This window comes from Oryza sativa, chromosome 4 (assembly GCF_034140825.1).
Source record: "Oryza sativa Japonica Group chromosome 4, ASM3414082v1".
Classification (NCBI taxonomy): domain Eukaryota; kingdom Viridiplantae; phylum Streptophyta; class Magnoliopsida; order Poales; family Poaceae; genus Oryza; species Oryza sativa.
Genome location: NC_089038.1, coordinates 10,445,396 through 10,465,702, shown reverse-complemented (window position 1 = coordinate 10,465,702; position 20,307 = coordinate 10,445,396).

Sequence of the window (20,307 nt, the reverse complement as noted above, 5' to 3'; positions counted from 1 at the left end):
AAAATTATTTCTAAAAATTTCATTTAAACAACAATTTATATATTTTGAATTTTTAGGGTGTGACACTAATCTTGTTTATGTGATTCGTCGAGTTATCATATATCTTACATAATCTCTGGCAATATCGCTATCTAACCTACAATCGGCTAACATCTGCTAGTAGAGGGCGGCTGACCAAGTTAGATTTTGACGTTTATTTAGATTATGTAAGATATTGACCACCCTTTGAAACTCCCAGCGGCTTGATTGTCTAGATATTGTTCTTCTTTTCATACTTAATGCTGCATCAGTTGAGTTTGATCTATTAAGTCGTGCTTAGAATATCAATCTTGAGCCTGCCTTCTGGTTGCCGATTAGGGTAGCATCGGAGTTTCAGCCGGTCTTATCTAATTTAACTATATTCGCTCTATATGCTTCATTGATATGTTAAATCCGCCCTTTATGTTAAGATCTTGTCGCATTTAAGTATATTGGACTTTTGTTTGGTTTATTATACTTTCTTTAATATCTTAGTATAGAGTAGTATCGGAGTATTAGCCGATACATGCTAGATCTATCTGATCGGCTATGCTATGAACATATATAATCCCGTTATTAATATATATTTCGATCTAAGTGATTTATACTGTCTTGGCATGGCGACCGATCTATCCCAATCACTTGATTTAAGTATATATCGATATAAGAATTATATATTGTTAATATCTACAGCTGATTGAATAGATTTAGTTCTTTATTATCTATTCATAACCGCCGATCGATTTACACATGACATCGGCTCAAAGATAAATCATACGTCATCGGCACTTAGTCGATCGGCTATCGTTTATAGGTTTAACTGCGGTTTCTTTGTCTTTATTTTTTGTTGATTGCAGGATCAAAGCAACTGGCACGCTAGCATACCCGAAGGCGAGTTTTGGTCCTACACTGGAACTGGAGTTAAGCAGATCTCCCAGGCCTCGTGTTTTATGTCAACACAGGCAAAACTAATCGCTAACGACCGTCAACACAACCCCCCCAAGCTTGAACCTTTGCTCGTCCCGAGTAAAGGACTCATAAAAATTTGTTGATCAGGAGTTGCTACCATGCTGTATATCTCAAATGTACAAGTGCAAGGTATAAGTACTCTCTTTCAAATTAAATAAATTTTGCATTGTGGCTTACCCTTACCCCTGATTCCTACAAGACACTGCCTTTCGTTGTCTTTAGCGGTTGAGAGACAGAACAGCTATTAGAGCACTAATCACCCCATCTTTATTCAACTTTCACTTCGGGAGTATTCAAATGATTTTTCAAATGAAATCCAAGTTCCTCAAATAATTCACTCGATCACTCCAAGTATATGAATTCCTCACCAAATTGCCTTTTTGATTCCTACTCTAAAGTTAATATGTGGAGTTCGGTAGGGATCAAACATGGCATACTTGCATTCAAATTTATTACAAAGTCAAAAACATAGACTAAAATAGATGACTAGACATACTCAAGATCAAGATTGTGCAAAGTGTGTGTGTGATATATGGTGGAAATGAAATGTGGAAAATAAAGAAAATGCTTCTCCTTTGCGCTTACTTTCTTCTCGAAAATCTACAAGGAGAGGGCATGGCTATATATTTTTTTTGATAATCATGCTCAAAATTGAGAGAGCATAAGTTTATTATTTTCATAACCATGCCTTTCCCTCCTTTTTTTTCAGAAAGGATTGCCTTTTCTAGGAGAAGAAAGTACATTAAGCATGGAGAATTTATTTGGATGGTGGTATGGAAATGGAATGGATAGATGCTACCTTCCAGTGTAGAAGTTTAGCATGTGCATATATATATGGGTGTATGATCTTGATCATAGATCATGAAAAGTATCTACACAAGTCACAAGGATTTGTCAAAGTACAATGTAATTACAAGCAACCAAAATGTCTAAGGTTTATCCAATATAGATATTTTTGGCTTTGGTAGGAATTTATATCAAATGAGAAAACTTCATGAGTTTATCATTTTGGAAAATAAAATATCTGGAATTTGCAACGCCCCGATTTTCGGTCGAGATTAAAAATCATTAAATAATGCATTTTCTAGAAATTAAATAAAAGTTAAAGCAATTTAACCAAGTGAATAATCGAGGGAATTAAAAATTTCCTTTAAAAATCATTGGCCGAGAATATTTTGTAATATTCTTTGTGCCCTAATATACTCTCTGGATTTTTCCGTGAATTTTCAGAGCACCAGAAATAATTTTAAAAGCACAAAGTTCTTTAAACCAATTTAAATAAAAAGAAATGCAATTCAAAATTCGCCCTCTTTGTTTTTGGGCTGCGCCGGCCAAATCCCCCTCCTCCTTCCCTTGGCCCGCTCACCCCTCCCTCCTTCCCTTCTTCCTTCTTGTGGGTCAGCCTAGCTCGGCTCCCCTCTCCCCCCCGGTCTCCTCCCTCTCACCGGCCGATAGATGGGACCGAGGGCCCCACCTATCAGCTTCGTCTCATAGCCCCAGCCACCCGCCGGCAATCGCCGACACCACCCCATGTCGCCGCCAATCCTGCACCGTCTAGTGTGCCCCCGCGTTCGAATCCTCGCGAGATCAGTTCCCCACCACCTCCTCCACATCCTCCCCCACTTTTCCCCAATTTTTGGCACCGTTTCGTGCCCCACTCACCCACGTCACCGGAACCCCCTCGCCGGCCGTTGTCGCATCGATTCCGCCTCGTTCGGCCACGATCTCGCCTCTCCAAGCCCATATAAACACTCTCCGCAGCCTCCTCTCTTGTTTCCCCGATTTTCTCGAGCTCCCCGCGCGTGCTCCCGCTCCCCCCACGCCGAGCCCGTGTGCCACTGCTTTCCGGCGAGCTCCGGTCATCGCTCCTCGCCGCCCTAGTTGCCGCCGACTGCGCCGCCACAACCATCGGCATCGCCATGCTGTGCCGCACCACCACACCCGAGCCGCTTCACCTCCACAGCCTCCGGCCGCTCGCCGTCGGCGTTCGGAGCCACGTCCGGCCGCACCGACACCCCCTCCGTTTCCACGGTGTCAAGCCACACATTGGCCACCCCTCCGTCTTCGTGAATCGCCGCCGAAAATCCCTCCACTCTGCTCAAGGTGAGTTCGGCCTTTCCCGTCGGGTTCGGGCCGCCTTTTGCCGTTGTTCCGTGCCACCTCCCTCACTCTAGCTCCCTTATATACCTTCCCCAGGTCCTGCCGGTCCTTGGCCGCGCCGGGGTCTTCGCCGGGAATCGCCGGAGCGCCGTCCCACCGTCATCCCGAGGCGCCCGCCGTCACCTTGCTCAGGCCGGCCGCCTCGCTCCGCCGTTTGGCCTCTCGGTGAGCACTCCCCTCCGTCTCCCTCTTCCACCCCTTCGCCGGCCGCCTCCCGAGCCTGCTCGTGACGTGCCGCCGCCGCCGGTGGCTGTCCGGCCGGTTCGTCGCCGCCACGCTCCGTGCCCGCGTCGCTGCCGACTGTGCCGGGCAGCCGGCTGCCGCCTCCCCTTGCCGCGCCGCGCTGCCGCCGTCCGTGCGCACCGCCGCTCCCTGCGCTGCCCGCCAGTAGCTGCCGCCGTGCCTTGGCTCGGGCGGGTCGGCTTTGTGTGTCTCGGCCGTGCTGTGCCCAGCCGCCTCCCCACCTCAGCTATTCGAACGGCCCGTTTCCGTCTGTTTGGTCGCCACGTCGGTGCGACATGTGCACCACGTGGTGCACTCGCACGAGCTGCGCGTGGACTGTTTGTTTACTTTTTATGTACTGTTTGCTTGGTTTTGCGTGCTAGCGTGTAGTTTCCGCCGTTTCAGAAGGTCGCGGTCGCAAGGATAAGAGTTCGGAAGATTGTTTGAAGAAGCAAGGTAAGACACATTCCCCTTGAGCATGTTGATCCCAATTTATAAATGTTTTATCGTTTGCAAATAAATATGCATGTTTTGCTACTTACATCAGATCAGGGTTTACCTATCTACTTGCTTCTGCCATATTATTTGATATCTATCCTTTGTCAATCTTGGGTGATAAATCGACTAGCTTGTGTTACTTATGTTGACCTAGCTAGAACTTTGTGCTTAGCCATCTTAATTACCACTAGCTCAGTTGATGGGATAATTACAGTATCAGACCTTTTAGTATCATGATGAGCTACATGCTCGAGCCATCCAACCATGTTTCATTGGTCGTAATTATCCAACAAAAATGCGACTGAAAGGTGGGTTGTGGGTGCATGGTTTTGCTGGTTGCGCCCATGGCAAAAACCCTGGAAGACATACAACGCTTGCCACAAGCGGGAATGGGTAACTGCCTGACTTGAAGTATAGCTTTTCTCTGGCTGACGCATCCAGGCAAGGGTGGGCGGGATGGAGCGCGATGGGCCTTGTGACAGCCTTTGTCGCTTCCAGATTCACCTAGGCATGAGAGGGGACTGCCCGCTGCCTGTGGGAGTGGGGGTGAAACCTGAGCTGTGGTGTGTTTGGTCAGAGGGGGTTATATGAAGGGTCTTGTCACAATCACTCAACATGGTGATGTGTCTAGCCAGGCGCGGTGACATGCTGGTGGATTGTGTCTTGCGGATACAGTTGTGCACCTCTGGCCGGAGTAAAACTATTCGAATAGCCGTGCCCACGGTTATGGGCGATTGACAAGATTCACCGTGATTAGTCTCACCCTTAATAAATCGACCCAATGCACTAGTTAGTTAAGGTGGGTTGGTTGGGCCTGTTCAACGTGGTGTAGTGTTAATCAGTGGAGATTTAATATTACTTTAATTACTTAATTGTTTTACCGTTTTGCTCAATAAAATGTTTTACAACTGCCTTTATGCAAATAGCCACAAACCATCCTTGTATTCCCTTGCATGTCTGTATCATTGGTGTGGCTTGCTGAGTACGGTGGTTGTACTCAGCCTTGCTATTGTAAAATCAAAGGTGTTTTTGATTGTTATTCTGTGATGAACAATTGGCATTGGAGTTTATTGGTTTTGATATTTGGAATTTATTTGCGAAGTGGTTTTGGATATGATTGGAATTTACAGGTGATTGACAGGGACTTCTGTTTGTCGGGACCGATCAGACCGGAGCTATGCGTGCGGTCGCGGTCGGACAGGTCAGCCCGCGGTCTGACCGGCCGACTTTGTGTCGGTTTCGGTTTCAGGTTGTTTATTTGGATAACCGTGATTGTTTTATTTTTATGGCTTCTAGATGGATACTATACGTATGTGATACTGTTGTTTGCTAACAATGAGTCAAGTTGAGGATAGCTTGGTCTCGGAATATGGTTTCTTTGTTTGATTCATGTGTATGTGACTTGATGCCTCGGGAGAGTATTGCCGGTGATGGATCGGGAGTCGGCTTGGGGAAAAAGAGGTTTCTTATTTGAAAAGTTCTTTTCAAAGATTTTCTGATGGTAAGAAACAACTTAACATGATTTTAGATCAATCTAAAGTGACTAGTTACAATAGGGGTGTTAGTTTTGATGTTCATGACTATTGCACCAAAACTCAACCTAATGTTTTGACAAAACCTAGTGCTAAGAAAACAGTTTTCAAATCTGTTGGAATTGTGCCTTCTCTCTTTGCAACATTAAAAGAAATGAAAACAAATCTTTCAAAACCATCTTCTTTTAAAGAAAAGTATACTTGTTCTTTTTGTGGTAAAGATGCACATCTGGTTGGTTTTTGTTTCAGATTAGCTCGTAAACATAAAAAGGAGAGAAAAATTGCTTTTGCAAAATCAAAGTGGCAAAAATCTGGTTTTTCCTTGAGGAAACCGGTTAGACCGTAGCTGGTCCCGCGGTCAGACCAGCGACTGGTCAGACCGGCTACAGAGTGGTGGTCAGACCGGCCCCCGATCAGACCTGCTACCGAGAGATTTTTCTAAAAATTCTCAAACTATTTTTGCACGTGGATACATGCCTATTTTATCTACTGGTCGTGTGTCTCAGTACTGTATTCCTAAATTTTTATTATCTTACCCCAGTACTGAGGCCTCGATGTCTTCTTGTGTGTAGGCTTTGGTGGCGAGGAAGGAGAACATGTGGATCGTGGATTCCGGTTGTTCGTGGCACATGACCGGTGATAAAAATTGGTTCTCCTCCCTCAAACAGGCATCCAAGACTGAATCGTTTATCTTTGGTGGTTCTTCTACTAGTGCCATTCTCGCTACATATTTGGTCAAGGTAAATGACAAATTTGAATTGAAAAATGAAGCTTTGGTTGAGGACTTAAAGTACAATTTGCTTTCAGTTTCACAAATTGTTGATGAAAATTTTGAGGTTCACTTTGAGAAAACTGGAAGTAAAGTATTTCTGTGGTGATTCTGTGCTGAATATTTCTCTTTATGGAAGAGTGTTTAAAGCTGATTTTGAAAATCCTGTTTCACCTGTGATAATATGTTTGGTTGCTAAGTTTGATAAGGATGTGATGTTTTGGCATCGTAGACTTGGACATGTTGGTTTTGATCATCTCATGAGGTTAAGTGGTTTGGATCTTTTTCGTGGTTTGCCTAAACTTAAGAAAGATCTTGATTTGGTTTGTACACCATGTCGTCATGCTAAGATGGTTGCTTCTTCACATGCTCCTATTGTTTCTGTGATGACGGATATCACTACAATGTTTTCGGACTAATGCCACGAAAATTTGGGCAACAATGTGATTTTCGCTGCAATACATAGGGGTTATTGCTACCGAAGTCTAGTTTGGTTGCAATAGGAGGGCATATTACCACTAATTGCGTAGTGTTGCGATTGTAATTTTTTTTGTTGCAATATGTAGGAAGTATCGCAACGAGTAAATTTGCGTTGTAATTAGGGTGACGATATTGCCACGCTTTTTGTTATCGTTGCAATAGTGATCCATGTCGCAACGAATTTAGAGCGTTGTTATTAGAGTCATGTATATAGCAACGTGAAACTACTTTGTTGCAAATGAGTCTGTAGGTATTGCAACGCAAACCTAAATCGTTGCAAATTAGTCTATAGGTATTGCAATGCAAACCTGAATCGTTGCAATCATTCTTAGATATTGCAACAAACACCGGAAATCGTTGCAACTAACAAGGTTCTCTCGCAACAATATTTCGTCATTGCTATAGTTTAACAAATCGTTGCAATAGGTGAGATTGGTGGTGCCACCTGCAGATTGTTCATGGGCCTTTGTATTGTTAAACTTTAACTTGTTTGCATTATTGTGGCCCGGGTCAGGATAATTAAGTCGGCCTAGCCAACTAGCTGGGCTGTATCGTGTAAAAAAATAGGTACGATTAACCCTACCCTTAGCAGTCAATACATAGATAACCCTGATCATAGACTAGCTGGCGCCGGTGACAAATTTATATCTTGCACATCGCCGGCGATGTCGAAGCACTCGACGCTGGCGAGACCACACCTTGTCCTTGTCCCCCAACTCGATATCTCGACGCCGTCCGAATCGATCCCTAAATATTCAGGTACCTCTTCGATCACGAGTGCAATGAAAACTGTTGATTCTTTATTTTCTATATATCTATGTAATTAAAATTTTGTTTATTTCATTGCATACCATCCCTTAGGCAAATTTGGTAACGGATTTTCTCAAATTGAATATGGCACGTGATGATGATCATAGTTGGATGCTATTGTCTCAGTCAGATGATGCGTGGCAAGTTGGATTTGAAAAATTCATTGAACATACATTTGAAGGTACCTATCCAGGAGAGACTGCGGCCTGTGCATGTACTAGGTGTCGTTGCATGGCATACATAATGAAAATTGAGGGTTTGATAAGGATTTCATAAAACAGAAACGTTCTGTTAGTAAACCTATGGTTGTGGATGATTAGGAAATTAGTGAAGCTGAAGTTGATGATGGCAGCTCTGTCGATAATCTTCTTTCTTCGCTAATTAGTGGTGCTATACATGGGGATATCAGAGATAATAATATTGAGGTGCCAAATGAGTCAGCAAAGAATTTTTTCAGATTAATGGAAGAAGCTCGGAAAGAATTATACCCAGGGTGCAAGGAGGCTACCAAGGTATCTTTCATTGTCAGGCTATTTCAAATAAAGTGCAGGTACGGTATCAGCAACCATGCCATGGAGCAAATACTTCACTTATTCTGTCTTTTGCTCCCTAAGGGACATTGTGTCCCAAATACTTTAGATAAAGTTCGTAAGGTAGTCCGAGATCTTGGGTTGGACTACCAAATGATTCATGCTTGTGTCAATGATTGTGTGTTATTTCGTGGAGAGTATGATAAGATGAACACATGTCCAACATGTGGGGAGACTAGGTGGAAAAATCTAGATTCTGGAGAACTCGGGGAAGGCAGTGGCATTGGAGGAGTAAAGAAAAAGGTCCTTCGTCCTCGTAAAATACTTAGGTATTTTCCACTTATTCCTCAACTTCAAAGATTATATATGAATGACACCACATCGACCTATATGCGTTGGCACAAGGAAGAATTGGTTGATGATGGGAAAGTGCAGCACCCAGCAAACTCTTTGGCATGGAAGCACGTAGATGAAAAGTACAGGGATCGGTTTGCATCTGATCCACGCAATGTTAGGCTTGGACTTGCATCAGATGGCTTCAATCTATTTGGGATGTTGAATGTGACTTACACTACATGGCCGGTGATCCTAATTCCTTATAACCTGCCTCCTTGGTTGTGCTTGAAGCAATCTTATTGGATGCTGTCGATGTTGATTCCTGGGCCTAGATCTCCAGGAATGAACATTGACGTATATTTGCAGCCACTGATCGATGAGCTTAAACAGCTGTGGATTGAAGGAGTTGAAACATGGGATGCCAAGGTGAAAAGGAATTTTACGCTACGTGCAATTCTGCTTTGGACAATAAACTATTTTCCTGCGTATGCCATGTTATCAGGTGGGAGCACAAAAGGCAAGTTTGCGTGTCCTTATTGTCACAAGGATACTGAATACTTGTGATTAAAATACGGCAAGAAGCATTGCTATATGGGCCATCGCCACTTTTTGGCTTCAAACCACAGGTGGCGAAAGAACAAGGTTAGCTTCAATGGTGGCGAAAGAACAAGGTTGAAATAAGGGGGCCTCCAGTGGCACTCAGTGGTGACGAAGTATTGAAGCAGTACGAGAGTTTTGAGCAAGTAAAATTTGGCATGACGTCAAGGAAGAGAAAGCAACGAGTTGAAGATACTAGATGGCACAACTGGAGGAAGAAGAGTTTTTTTACTGGAAATCATTGCTTATACGCCATAATCTAGATGTGATGCATATTGAGAAGAACATATGTGAGAGCTTGCTAGGTACTTTGCTTGATTTAACAGGTAAATCTATTGACAGTGAGAAGGCTCGGCTTGATTTGCAAGATTTGGGTATTAGGAAGGATCAACATATATTGGTCCATAAAGGAAAATACACTTTGCCGGCAGCCTTGTACATGTTAAGTCCAAGTCAGAAGGAAATTCTGTGCATATTTCTACAACATGTCAAGATGCCAGATGGTTATGCCTCAAATATCAGGAGATGTGTTGATGAAAATGGTTGGAAGGTTAGTGGACTTAAAAGTCATGACTACCATTTTTTATTACAAAAACTTTCACCATTGGTGCTACGCCATATTTTGTCTAAAGATGTTGTGATCCCATTGATCGAGCTCAGCAGGTTTTTTAATGAACTATGTTCAAAGGAGCTTGAGGTGACTGAAATTGAAAAACTTTGCAATTCGATTGGAGAGACGCTTTGTCGGCTTGAGATGATATTCCCTCCATCATTTTTTTGATATTATGATGCACTTACCAATTCATATTGCTTCGGAGGCTATAATTGGAGGCCCTATTTGTTATAGATGGATGTATCCCGTTGAGAGGTACCTACGTACCCTTAAAGGCTATGTGAGGAACAAAGCGTGCCCAGAAGGTTCAATAGCAGAGGGATATATCTCGGAGGAGTGCCTTACTTTCTGTGCTCGATTCTTTGAAGAAGTCAATACAAAGGTGAATAGACCAAAACGTCAAGAAAATAGCCAAGTCAGTGTACCACCTGCTGGTCCAAGTATTTTTGGGAGCATGGAGTACAGTAAGAACAAATTTCATATCGAGACTGCATCTTATTCAGACTTGCATAGGATGAGGCACTACATAATATCCAACTGTGATGAGGCCATGCCATGGTTAAAGTAAGATTTATTTATGTCTGTTATGAATGCAGAGTGACTAAGGAACCCATCATTCTGCTAATCTTTTCATTATGTTGCGGTGAGCATATGGAGGAATTGAAAAAAACCAACAGGGGTAATGTTGATAAAAGGCACAAGGAACTGTAATGGTTTGAGCGTAAAGTGAGTGTTTTTTTATCAATTTCATCAAACTAATGAAAATGTGACTGATCGTATGTTCGAAATTTTTCTGAGTGCAGATGAACATTCTTCATGTAAATGGAAAAACAGATGAAGATATATATTCTCTATCTCGTGGTCCAGATCATCGAGTTCGTGTAGCTAACAGTTGCTCCATCAATGGATTTTTCTTCCGCACAACCAATGTAGAGAAAAACCTAACCACACAGAACAGTGGTGTTGTTGTTCAGGGCGAAGGCATGGACTGTACGAAGTGATTAAAAAAATCATCGCCCTTGATTTCCCCAACGACAAAAAAGCCTTGTTATTTGAGTGCGACTGGTTTGATGTTCCGAGAGCAACCACGAACAAATCCAGAGGGCACAGTAAAGATCAATATGGAATTATTGATATTGACACCACTCGGTTTCGCTTTAAACACGAGCCTTACATACTGGCGTCACAAGCTCAGTAGGTGTGTTGCGTGAAATGCGCAAAGAAAAATAATTGGTGCAGTGTTATTAGAATGAAACCTTGGAACATGTTTACCATGCCTGAAGGGAAAGACGATGATAATAATGTTGACCATGCTGATGTTGACTCACTTGTCGTAGGAGTGGAACAGATGAATGTACAACACTGACATGACGATTTCACAAACTGGAGAAGGTCTAACATTGAAGGTATTAGTGGTGATTCTACTGTAATTGAGGAGGCGCGTGCTGCATCCATGCCTGAACCTGATGACGATGACATACCTGACGAAGATGACGAATCGGACGACACCTACATTGTTGATGGAGTTGTTGCTCCAGTCGAATCCCATGGAGGAGACGACGACGATGATTTTTTTGTGTAATGTTGGGTTGGAATCTTGCATCGCAGAATGTAATAAAAATAATTAAATGGATATATGTTTTAATTACAGCATTTACATTTGCAAATCTAACTATTGTTCTAACTATAGTACTGTTCCAGCAAAATTTATAAAAGAAATTTTTGTGAGCATTGATCCATTCATAAAACTTAATTCGTCTGCAACGATCATCAACTGCAATCATCCAAACAAAGCCCCAGTCAATATTTATCATCATCATGCAAGAACAATCAGTTGTGCTGAATGATCAGCAACAATGCAACATCACTCATAACTTTAATTCATCCCAATACCAGACAAGACATCCATTAGCAGACAAGAAATATATACCACAAAAGGAAATGTTTAACTCTAAGTGCATTCAGTTCATAAACATATCCAAACTAGTCGCCAACCCATGCGTTGGATGGCTATTTATTTATACATAGCATGAATATAAAATATTTGACATACATATTGGACATAGAAAAAAACTTCAAGTTAATAACAACGTGATGATGACCTTATTTTGGATTAAAATTAATATGGATATAACTTCATACTTCTTACTTCATATTTAATTTCAACTTATTAATTGTGACATACTGGTAAACAAAAAATGGGAGACCCAACGTTCTTTACATTTTTATACTATTGTTGAATGTTGATATTATATATAAACATCAACATTTTTTATTGTGTTTATCATTCAACTTTTATAAAAATAAAACTATCTACAAATTATATTGCTAAATTATATTTGCTCGTGGAATCATGTAGTCACTAAGACAATGAATATTAATTAAGTGATAAATTATTTGACTAAACTAATAGTGTAGAATGATGTAAAAAACTATTAATTATCATATAAAATTGGCATAAAGACTCAAAGTCTCACCACCTATACATCAATAGTAAACATATACTATATACCAAACTCAGATTAGTTTGTTGGGGCAAATGAGCATTTTAAATTGTCCTACGCCTGTGGATACCATAAAGGATTCTTAACTTTAGTTGTTTGACCCCATATTAATTATAATATTGCTTAGAATTTAAAAATTGGAGTATTAGATGTATTATTGTGAGATAGGTGTAGGACACCCTGTATAGTTCTTATTTTGGATTTGCATCTCTGAAATATGTTGTAATCCAAAAATGTTTTGGATGCATATCAATTCCCTTTTTTTACTTTCCATTCATTGTCAGGAATAATTTAATTCATTCTTCATGCCACTTATTATAACTCAAATATGAAAACTTAAACCTAATAATTACGACTTTATATTTATTTAGAAAAGTATTCTACAACAAACCTTAAGAACCATAAAGTTAATTAGAGTATCTAAATATTATTAAGACTATACAAATCGATGGATAGGAATACCTATGTGCATTGTAGGTACGCAGAGAAGACATTCCCCAGAGCAAATTGACAGGATACCTTCACAGATGTGGCGAACATGGATGGACTTCTTAGGTACAAACGAACTCGATGATCTGTGGATAAATATCTGAGCACCTAGATGGTTTGCAAGGGCTACAAAATAATGTTGAACTCTAAACCTGTAAATTCGAAAATACGCAAAAATATATTTAAAATTGACTAACATTTACTATGTAGAAATTTAAATATCCACATCATTGAATGCGCAAAATTTTCATTCAATTTGCTATGATCTATGTAAAATATAACGAAATGACTTACAAAATTTGTGAAAGAGAAATCAAGACTCAATGTTTCACATGCTCTACGGTAACCGAAGCAATACGTACCCTCCCCAAAAAAAACATTGGTGGATAATATGTATCAAACATATTAGAACTGTCATACTACACCAAGTGCATTGTACTAATTCAAACCTCTTCATGTTTGACTAACTTTATAAAAAATATAGCAACATTTTCAACACGAAATAAATATACTATAGAAATATATTTAAGGACTGATTTAGTGATATTAATTTGGTGTTGTAGGTGTTAGCATGTTTTCTTTAAAAACTTGGTTAGATGAGAAAAGTTTGACTTAGCACAAACGAAAAGTGAAGAAACGAAGTTTTATATCTTATACAATGTCTGTGTACAATATGTGCATAAACTTTTTTTTCTAACCGTGTGTTTTGTGAACTGGTGTGCATCATATATTATAGCACGCAATACGCATGATTTACCTATGTTGTGTACTTAGGAAAGACATTTATCGGCATCTAATTAATTTTTATATAATTTGACTACATATTTCTAAATATGTTTATTTTGCACAAAAATTTAACAAATAATAACAACCAAGTTCAGTGCAAACCTGAAAGCATGCTATTTCCCTTTCTTCAGTCATTCCCATATCGAGTTGTGGCCGGCCATTGCTTTTGCCCATCTACTTTCTTAGGAGATCGATATACACTAAGCTGCTATTTCCCTTTCTACAGTCATTGATTTGCTCCATCGAATTAATCTGATACCAGCCTTTCCTTCTTATCTCTGCAAATTGGTGTACAAACTCCCTGCATCCATCAAATCATGTGTACTGAAGATATAATCTCTCGTTAAATCTCAGTTTTGAATCAAATTGGCATTGTCAAATATATGAGTTCAATCCCTGTTCTTCGCGGCATGCATCATATGCATGTATGATTTGATCAAATTTGCTTGATACCTTGTTAACTGCTACTTATATCTCCGATGACTCTCAGTCCGTTGCCTGGGTACATGCATGTATACACAATCACATGGTTTAACTGGATTGCTCAAGCTAGATGGGATTCGACTGATCTTTACCTGAAAAAGAAAACGTGGCTGCTGCATCGCCGTCACCGGCCATCTGACTCGATCCGTTCGCACGCATGCTGTTGCCTTTGCCGATGGGAATTGATGTCGTCGTTGGATTGCTCGCTGAAGTTCCGTATGTTCGCGGACGACTACGGCGTGGTAGGTAGCGTCAATGTTGCTGTTGCCACAGCCCGAAAAATACGAACGCTAGCTTGATGATACGGCGTGGTAATCGATTGATTAATTGTATAACTAACGGGTGCAGCCGTCAGTGTGAGATATAGTGAGAAAATTGGAAGGAATTTGAGAGGAATCGGTAGTTGCTTGTATTGAAAGGAAGAAACACGATACAAGTTCTCGATCCAACAGGATCAAGCCTCCGCCGCCATCGCCACCAACCGTGTTCTACCAGCCTACCGAAACCTTCTCCTCTTGTTTTATTTGTTACAGAGTTTAGCCAAAATTCAGCCCGCTCACGCAACGCCAACTCACACACGCCTCTGCCTGTCGATCACGTACGCGCGCCCTCCCTCGTTGTCCCATTCTGGGCCACAATACTTGAGGTTCTTCTTCCTGGGCCGAACTGGGCCCGATCGTCCCTGCCTCGGTTGAGTCTGGCTTGGCTCCCTGCCCTGTAGCTCATCCAGCAACGTCTTGTCTTCAGTGTTCTTCATAGAGGGTTCGTTAGCCTTTACCAAAGGATGGCTGACAAGCCCCCAGTCTTGAAAGCTGGCTTGACCCCAAGCCAGAGCCTTCGGGAAGCGGTGTTGAAGGTCTTCCATATCTTCCCATGTGGCATCAACAGTTGCACATCCAGTCCACTGAGTAAGAGTAGTGTTACCTTTGCGAACGATACGATGATCCAGAAATGTTTCAGGGACTTGAAGGTGCTTTAGGGAAGGAGGTAACTGTGAGAGTACATCTGGTTGAAAACCCTGGGCTTTGCGCAGCTGAGAGACATGAAAAACAGGGTGAATACTGCTATGAGCTAGTAACTGTAACTCATATGCAACCTTCCCAACTCGAGCAATGACAGGAAAGGGACCAAAGAATTTATAAGTGAGCTTATGATTAGCTCGAGCAGCCACTGAAGTCTGAACATATGGTTGAAGTTTCAGATAAACAAAATCCCCCACAGCAAACTCACGAAAACTTCTGTGTTTGTCAGCATAGAGTTTCATCTGCTGTTGAGCACGGTGGAGCTGTTGTTGCAATAACTGTAGGATCACTTTTCGATCTTCCAACCAAGTAGCTAGTTTAGGAACAGGGCAGTCATTGCAAGAAGTGCCAAAATGATTAGGTTCATGACCATATAAAACAGAGAAAGGGGTTGCCCTGATGGCTGAGTGATAAGAGCAATTATACCAAAATTCAGCCAAATAAAGCCAATAGAACCACTTAGAGGGCACAGCATGGACAAAACATCTCAAATAAGTTTCCAAGCATTGATTTACCCGTTCGGTTTGACCATCGGTTTGAGGGTGATAAGCTGAACTCTTGTGTAGCTTGGTACCAGATTTAGTGAATAAGAATTCCCACAGTTGACTAGTGAATATTCTATCACGGTCTGAAATAATAGTCCTTGGTAAACCATGTAACTTGTAAACATGTGTCATGAATTCTTGAGCAACACTAGCAGTAGTGAATGGGTGATACAAGGGAATGAAATGAGCATACTTGGAAAACTTATCAACCACAACCAAAATGCAATTGAATCCATGAGATTTAGGCAATCCCTCAATAAAATCAAGGGAGACAACTTGCCAAGCACCCTCTGGGACTGGAAGGGGTTGTAACAAACCTGGATACTTAGCACGGTCAGGTTTAGATTGGAGACATACTTGACATTGTTTCAACAAAGAAAGAATCATTTTTTTCATGCTTGGCCAAGCAAACAGGGCTTTTGCTCTTCGGTATGTAACAGGTATACCAGAGTGTCCTCCCATAAAACTGGAGTGAAGTTCATCAATTATTATATGTTGTAACTGTGTATTGTTTCCAATCCAGATTCTTCCCTTGTATCTCAGTAGTCCCTGGGACAAAGTGAAATGCTTGCGAGCAGTGGGGTGAACGACCAATTCAGCCAATATCTGGGAAGTGTAGGTATCCGGTTCATAACCTTTCACCACTTCTTGAAGCCATAGGGGAGTACAGACAGAGACAGCCAGAACTTCACTTGAAGGTATAGTATCATTTCTAGAAAGTGCATCAGCTGCAGCATTGGATATTCCCTTCCTGTATCTGACTTTATATTGTAGGCCCATCAATTTAGTGAAAGCTTTTTGTTGCCAGCTAGTATGTAATCTTTGGTCAGTGACAGGGACTGGGTACTTACTTTTAATGGTATTACTATTGAGTTGTCTGTAATCAATACACAATCTCCAAGTACCATCTTTCTTCTTGACTAAGAGAGCTGGAGAAGAGAATTCACTTTGATTGTGTTGGATAACACCAGATTGGAGCATTTATGTGATTTGCTTCTCAATTTCATCTTTAAGTGTAGGCTTATACCTGTAAGGCCTCAAGTTAACAGGTTTAGTTCCTTCCACTAGTGGGATATGATGATCACAATTCCTTTTTGGATGTAAAGCAGTAGGTTCTATGAAGATATGTTGGAATTCCAGCAACAGAGGTTGTACTGATTCTGGAATAATATTGGCTGGTGCTTGCTCGATGGTCTGTAGTTGAACCATATAGAGAACTGAACCCTGTTTAACCATTCCCTGAAGTTGATTTGATGTAATAAGACTGCAGTGATCCTTTTTGTTCACTATGCCCTGCAGCCTGATTTCTTTGCCCAGGTGCTGAAATTCCAACCATTTGTTGTCCCAATCGATTTGCATTGGACTAAATTGTTCTAACCAGTCCATGCCTAAAATGATGTCATAGGTGCCCAAGGGAATTAATCTGAAATCACCCTTGAAACTGTGTCCTTGTACACACCAATTACATTGAGAGAGAATCTTATCACAAGTAATCTAGCCCCCATCAGCAATCTGTACTTTCAGAGGAGATGATAAGCATTTAACTCCCTGAATCTTTTGCCCCACTTGCTCATCAATGAAAGAATGAGTACTTCCTGAATCAATCAACATCAAGAGCTCTGACTTCTGAACCCACCCCTGCAACCTAATTGATTTGGATGATTCAGAACCAGTTAGTGCTTGGTAAGAAATAGACATCAACATATCCTCTTCAGTTTCAACAGAATTCTCCTCACTACCTTGACTTTCTGTTGAATTCTCCAGTACTTCCAATAATTCTTGTACCACATGTAATTGTACAGATGAGCACATTTGTGGTCCTTGCCCCATCTTTCTCCACAAACAAAGCACAAACCCTTGGATCTTCTGTATTACCTGAGAGCAGACAGTCTGTCCTCTCTAGCCTTAACAGATTCTGCTTCTTTCCTGGCATCTTCAGTAACTGCAACTGACTTGATAACAGGAGTATATGAACTAGAAGAGTGAATCTGTCTAGCAGATGTTCTGATGTAAGAACTACCATCTACCTTTTTGTACCCCCCCAGTATTAGTACCCCCAAGTGCCTCCTCTTGCAACAGGGCCAAAGAACAAGCTGTATCCAGGTCCTATGGTCTCTGAAGCAGAATGGCTGATCTGATTTCATCCTTAAGGCCCTCAACAAATTTTGTCACAAAATAGATTGGTTCAAGATTTCTGTTATAAGCAGTTAACTGGTGCATTAATGTATCAAACTTCTCCACATAATCAGACACAGAAGCAGTTCGAACAATATGAATCCATTGTCTTATCAATGCCTGGTGATGGTCCCTGGTGAACCTAGAGCACACTTGCTCACAAAATTCCACCCAAGTAACACCCAACAAAGTCTGGCGAACTGACTGTAACCAAAAAGCGGCGTTCCCAGAAAAATTCAGAGTGGCTACTTTAACCCAATTGCGGGGATGAATTCCATAGACATCAAAATACTGTTCACAGTTTGCCTTCCACATTTGAGGATTCTCCCCGGTGAACTGAGGGCAAGTTATGGGTGGCACCGACCCACTCAATTCACTCCAACCATACCTATCCCCAAACTCTGGTGAAGCGGAATCAGGAGAACCATCAGGAGAATTAAATTGGGGATCACGTTTACCTTGCAAGAATTGGGTCGATGTCGAGCGATTGATGCTGAATTGCTCATCCTTGACCTTGCGAGAGACACCTCCCCTGGCCTGCTGCATCACCGTGTCCTCTAGGTGCTCAACCTTGTCACTCAACGAGATGAGTGCCGTGTTAAGATCCTCAACTTTCTTCTCCACCTCCGGGATCTTGGCTTCCACGACCTTCTTCAGCTCCAAGTACTCGGCCCTTGTCCTCTCATCCGCCGCCTCCCTCTTCTTCTCATTCTCCGCGATCGTCTTCATCAACAACTCGAACTGGTTGGATTGCGCCATGCTTCCAGTGTATCTCTCACGCTGGCGGATCGAACCACTAAAACTCTCCCCAAATCTAGCGAACCAGAAGAAGGCAAGTTTCCTTTTCGCGGGCCGATCTGAAGATCACCCAATCCTTCTCTGGAATTTTACCGCCTGATCAAGGGATTGCGAGTTTAGTGCGGCTCTGATACCAAGTTGTGAGATCTAGTGAGAAAATTGGAAGGAATTTGAGAGGAATCGGTAGTTGCTTGTATTGAAAGGAAGAAACACGATACAAGTTCTCGATCCAACAGGATCAAGCCTCCGCCGCCATCGCCACCAACCGTGTTCTACCAGCCTACCGAAACCTTCTCCTCGTTGTTCTATTTATTACAGAGTTTAGCCAGAATTCAGCCAGCTCACGCAATGCCAACTCACGCACGCCTCTGCCTGTCGATCACGTACGCACGCCCTCCCTCGTTGTCTCATTCTGGGCCACAATACTTGAGGTTCTTCTTCCTGGGCCGAACTGGGCCTGATCGTCCCTGCCTCGGTTGAGTCTAGCCTGGCTCCCTGCCCTGTAGCTCATCCGGCAACGTCTTGTCTTCAGTGTTCTTCACAGAGGGTTCGTCAGCCTTTACCAAAGGATGGCTGACAGTCAGCTATATGCAAGCTAGGCCAAGGTGCTAAATATATCACCTGAGATCATGTTAGATTGGTTCGACATCAAGATAGATTTGGTGGTGGCCCAAACTAGGATTAATAATCCACGGTTGTTATATTAATTAATCTACGGTTATGATCTTATAATCCATCAAATCAACGGTTAGTTCTTTCTGATTAAGATGAGAGCTCCTAAAAAGTGCCCGATTAGTATAGGTATAGATAGATGTCAACTTATTACATCCATAGATATAATTACATCAAGCTTTAATTCTTCATACTAAGTAATATAATGAAGCAGTCCCCAAAGTCACTTCTTGAATTCCTACTTCGTCTTCCGCTAGAGAGCAACCCCAAGCTCCTTGACCTTAACACGCAACTGACATTTGACAAAAAGGGGATAAATTATCATTTGGAATTCATGGAATATATATATAATACCTAAGAGAATGATCTCCACCTCCATGTAAGATATAACCTCCCCCTTGAGATCCTTATCGTCGTTGTCAAAGTCTTTCAAACATATTTTCATACGTGGATATACGAACTCATAAAGGTATTCATTATCCTTCATTTAACAGCAAAGCAGGGTCACAATAAAAAAGATATAAATGCATCCCATAGCACATTAAATTCATAACAATTAACTTGTATGCATTGATCATCAATCATCCATGAATATAAACTTTTCAACACTGATCATGGTTATTCACTCATCTGTGAAATTGAATGTACTTGTGCAGATTGATGAACGACATCACACATTGAAACAATAATTACTTGTTGATATACTCTAAACCATAATAAGAAATACATGAATGAACATTATCTAGGGCGATGTGTGCTTGATATGACTAACCTTGTTGATGTGGGCCACATCTGCAATGTCGGCCTTGTCGTCGTCGTCGACATCGACGTCGGTCGGCATCACCTTCGCCTTGGTGGCTGACGACCCAGGCGTGGACGAGATGCGGCGGGTGAAACCCGGTGTTGGTGAGTTGGGCTAGTACCGGCGTGTGGACGCCGACCCCGGCGTGGTCGAGGGGAAGTGAGGTATGGTTTCCGTCGTCGTCGCCCTGGTCAACGGGCGGGCGGCGGGTGGACGCGGTCGATGACCCCTGGGTGGTCGAGGGGAAGCGAGGTAGGGTTGACCCATTTGTCGCCCTTGTCGTCGTCCTGGCTGAGCTCGGGGTGTTGGAGTTCCGGCGTGTGGACGCCGACCCCTCCGTGCTTGAGTGGAGGCGGCCTAGTTTGGCCGACGGCCCTGACGGTGCAGGACTCCTCGAGAATCGGCCAAACGCATCGCGCTCCTGACGCTGGGAGTTCCGGGCGACCCATCAGTTCGAGTTCGTTGGAAGTGGGGTTTTGGGGGAAGATGAAGCAGCG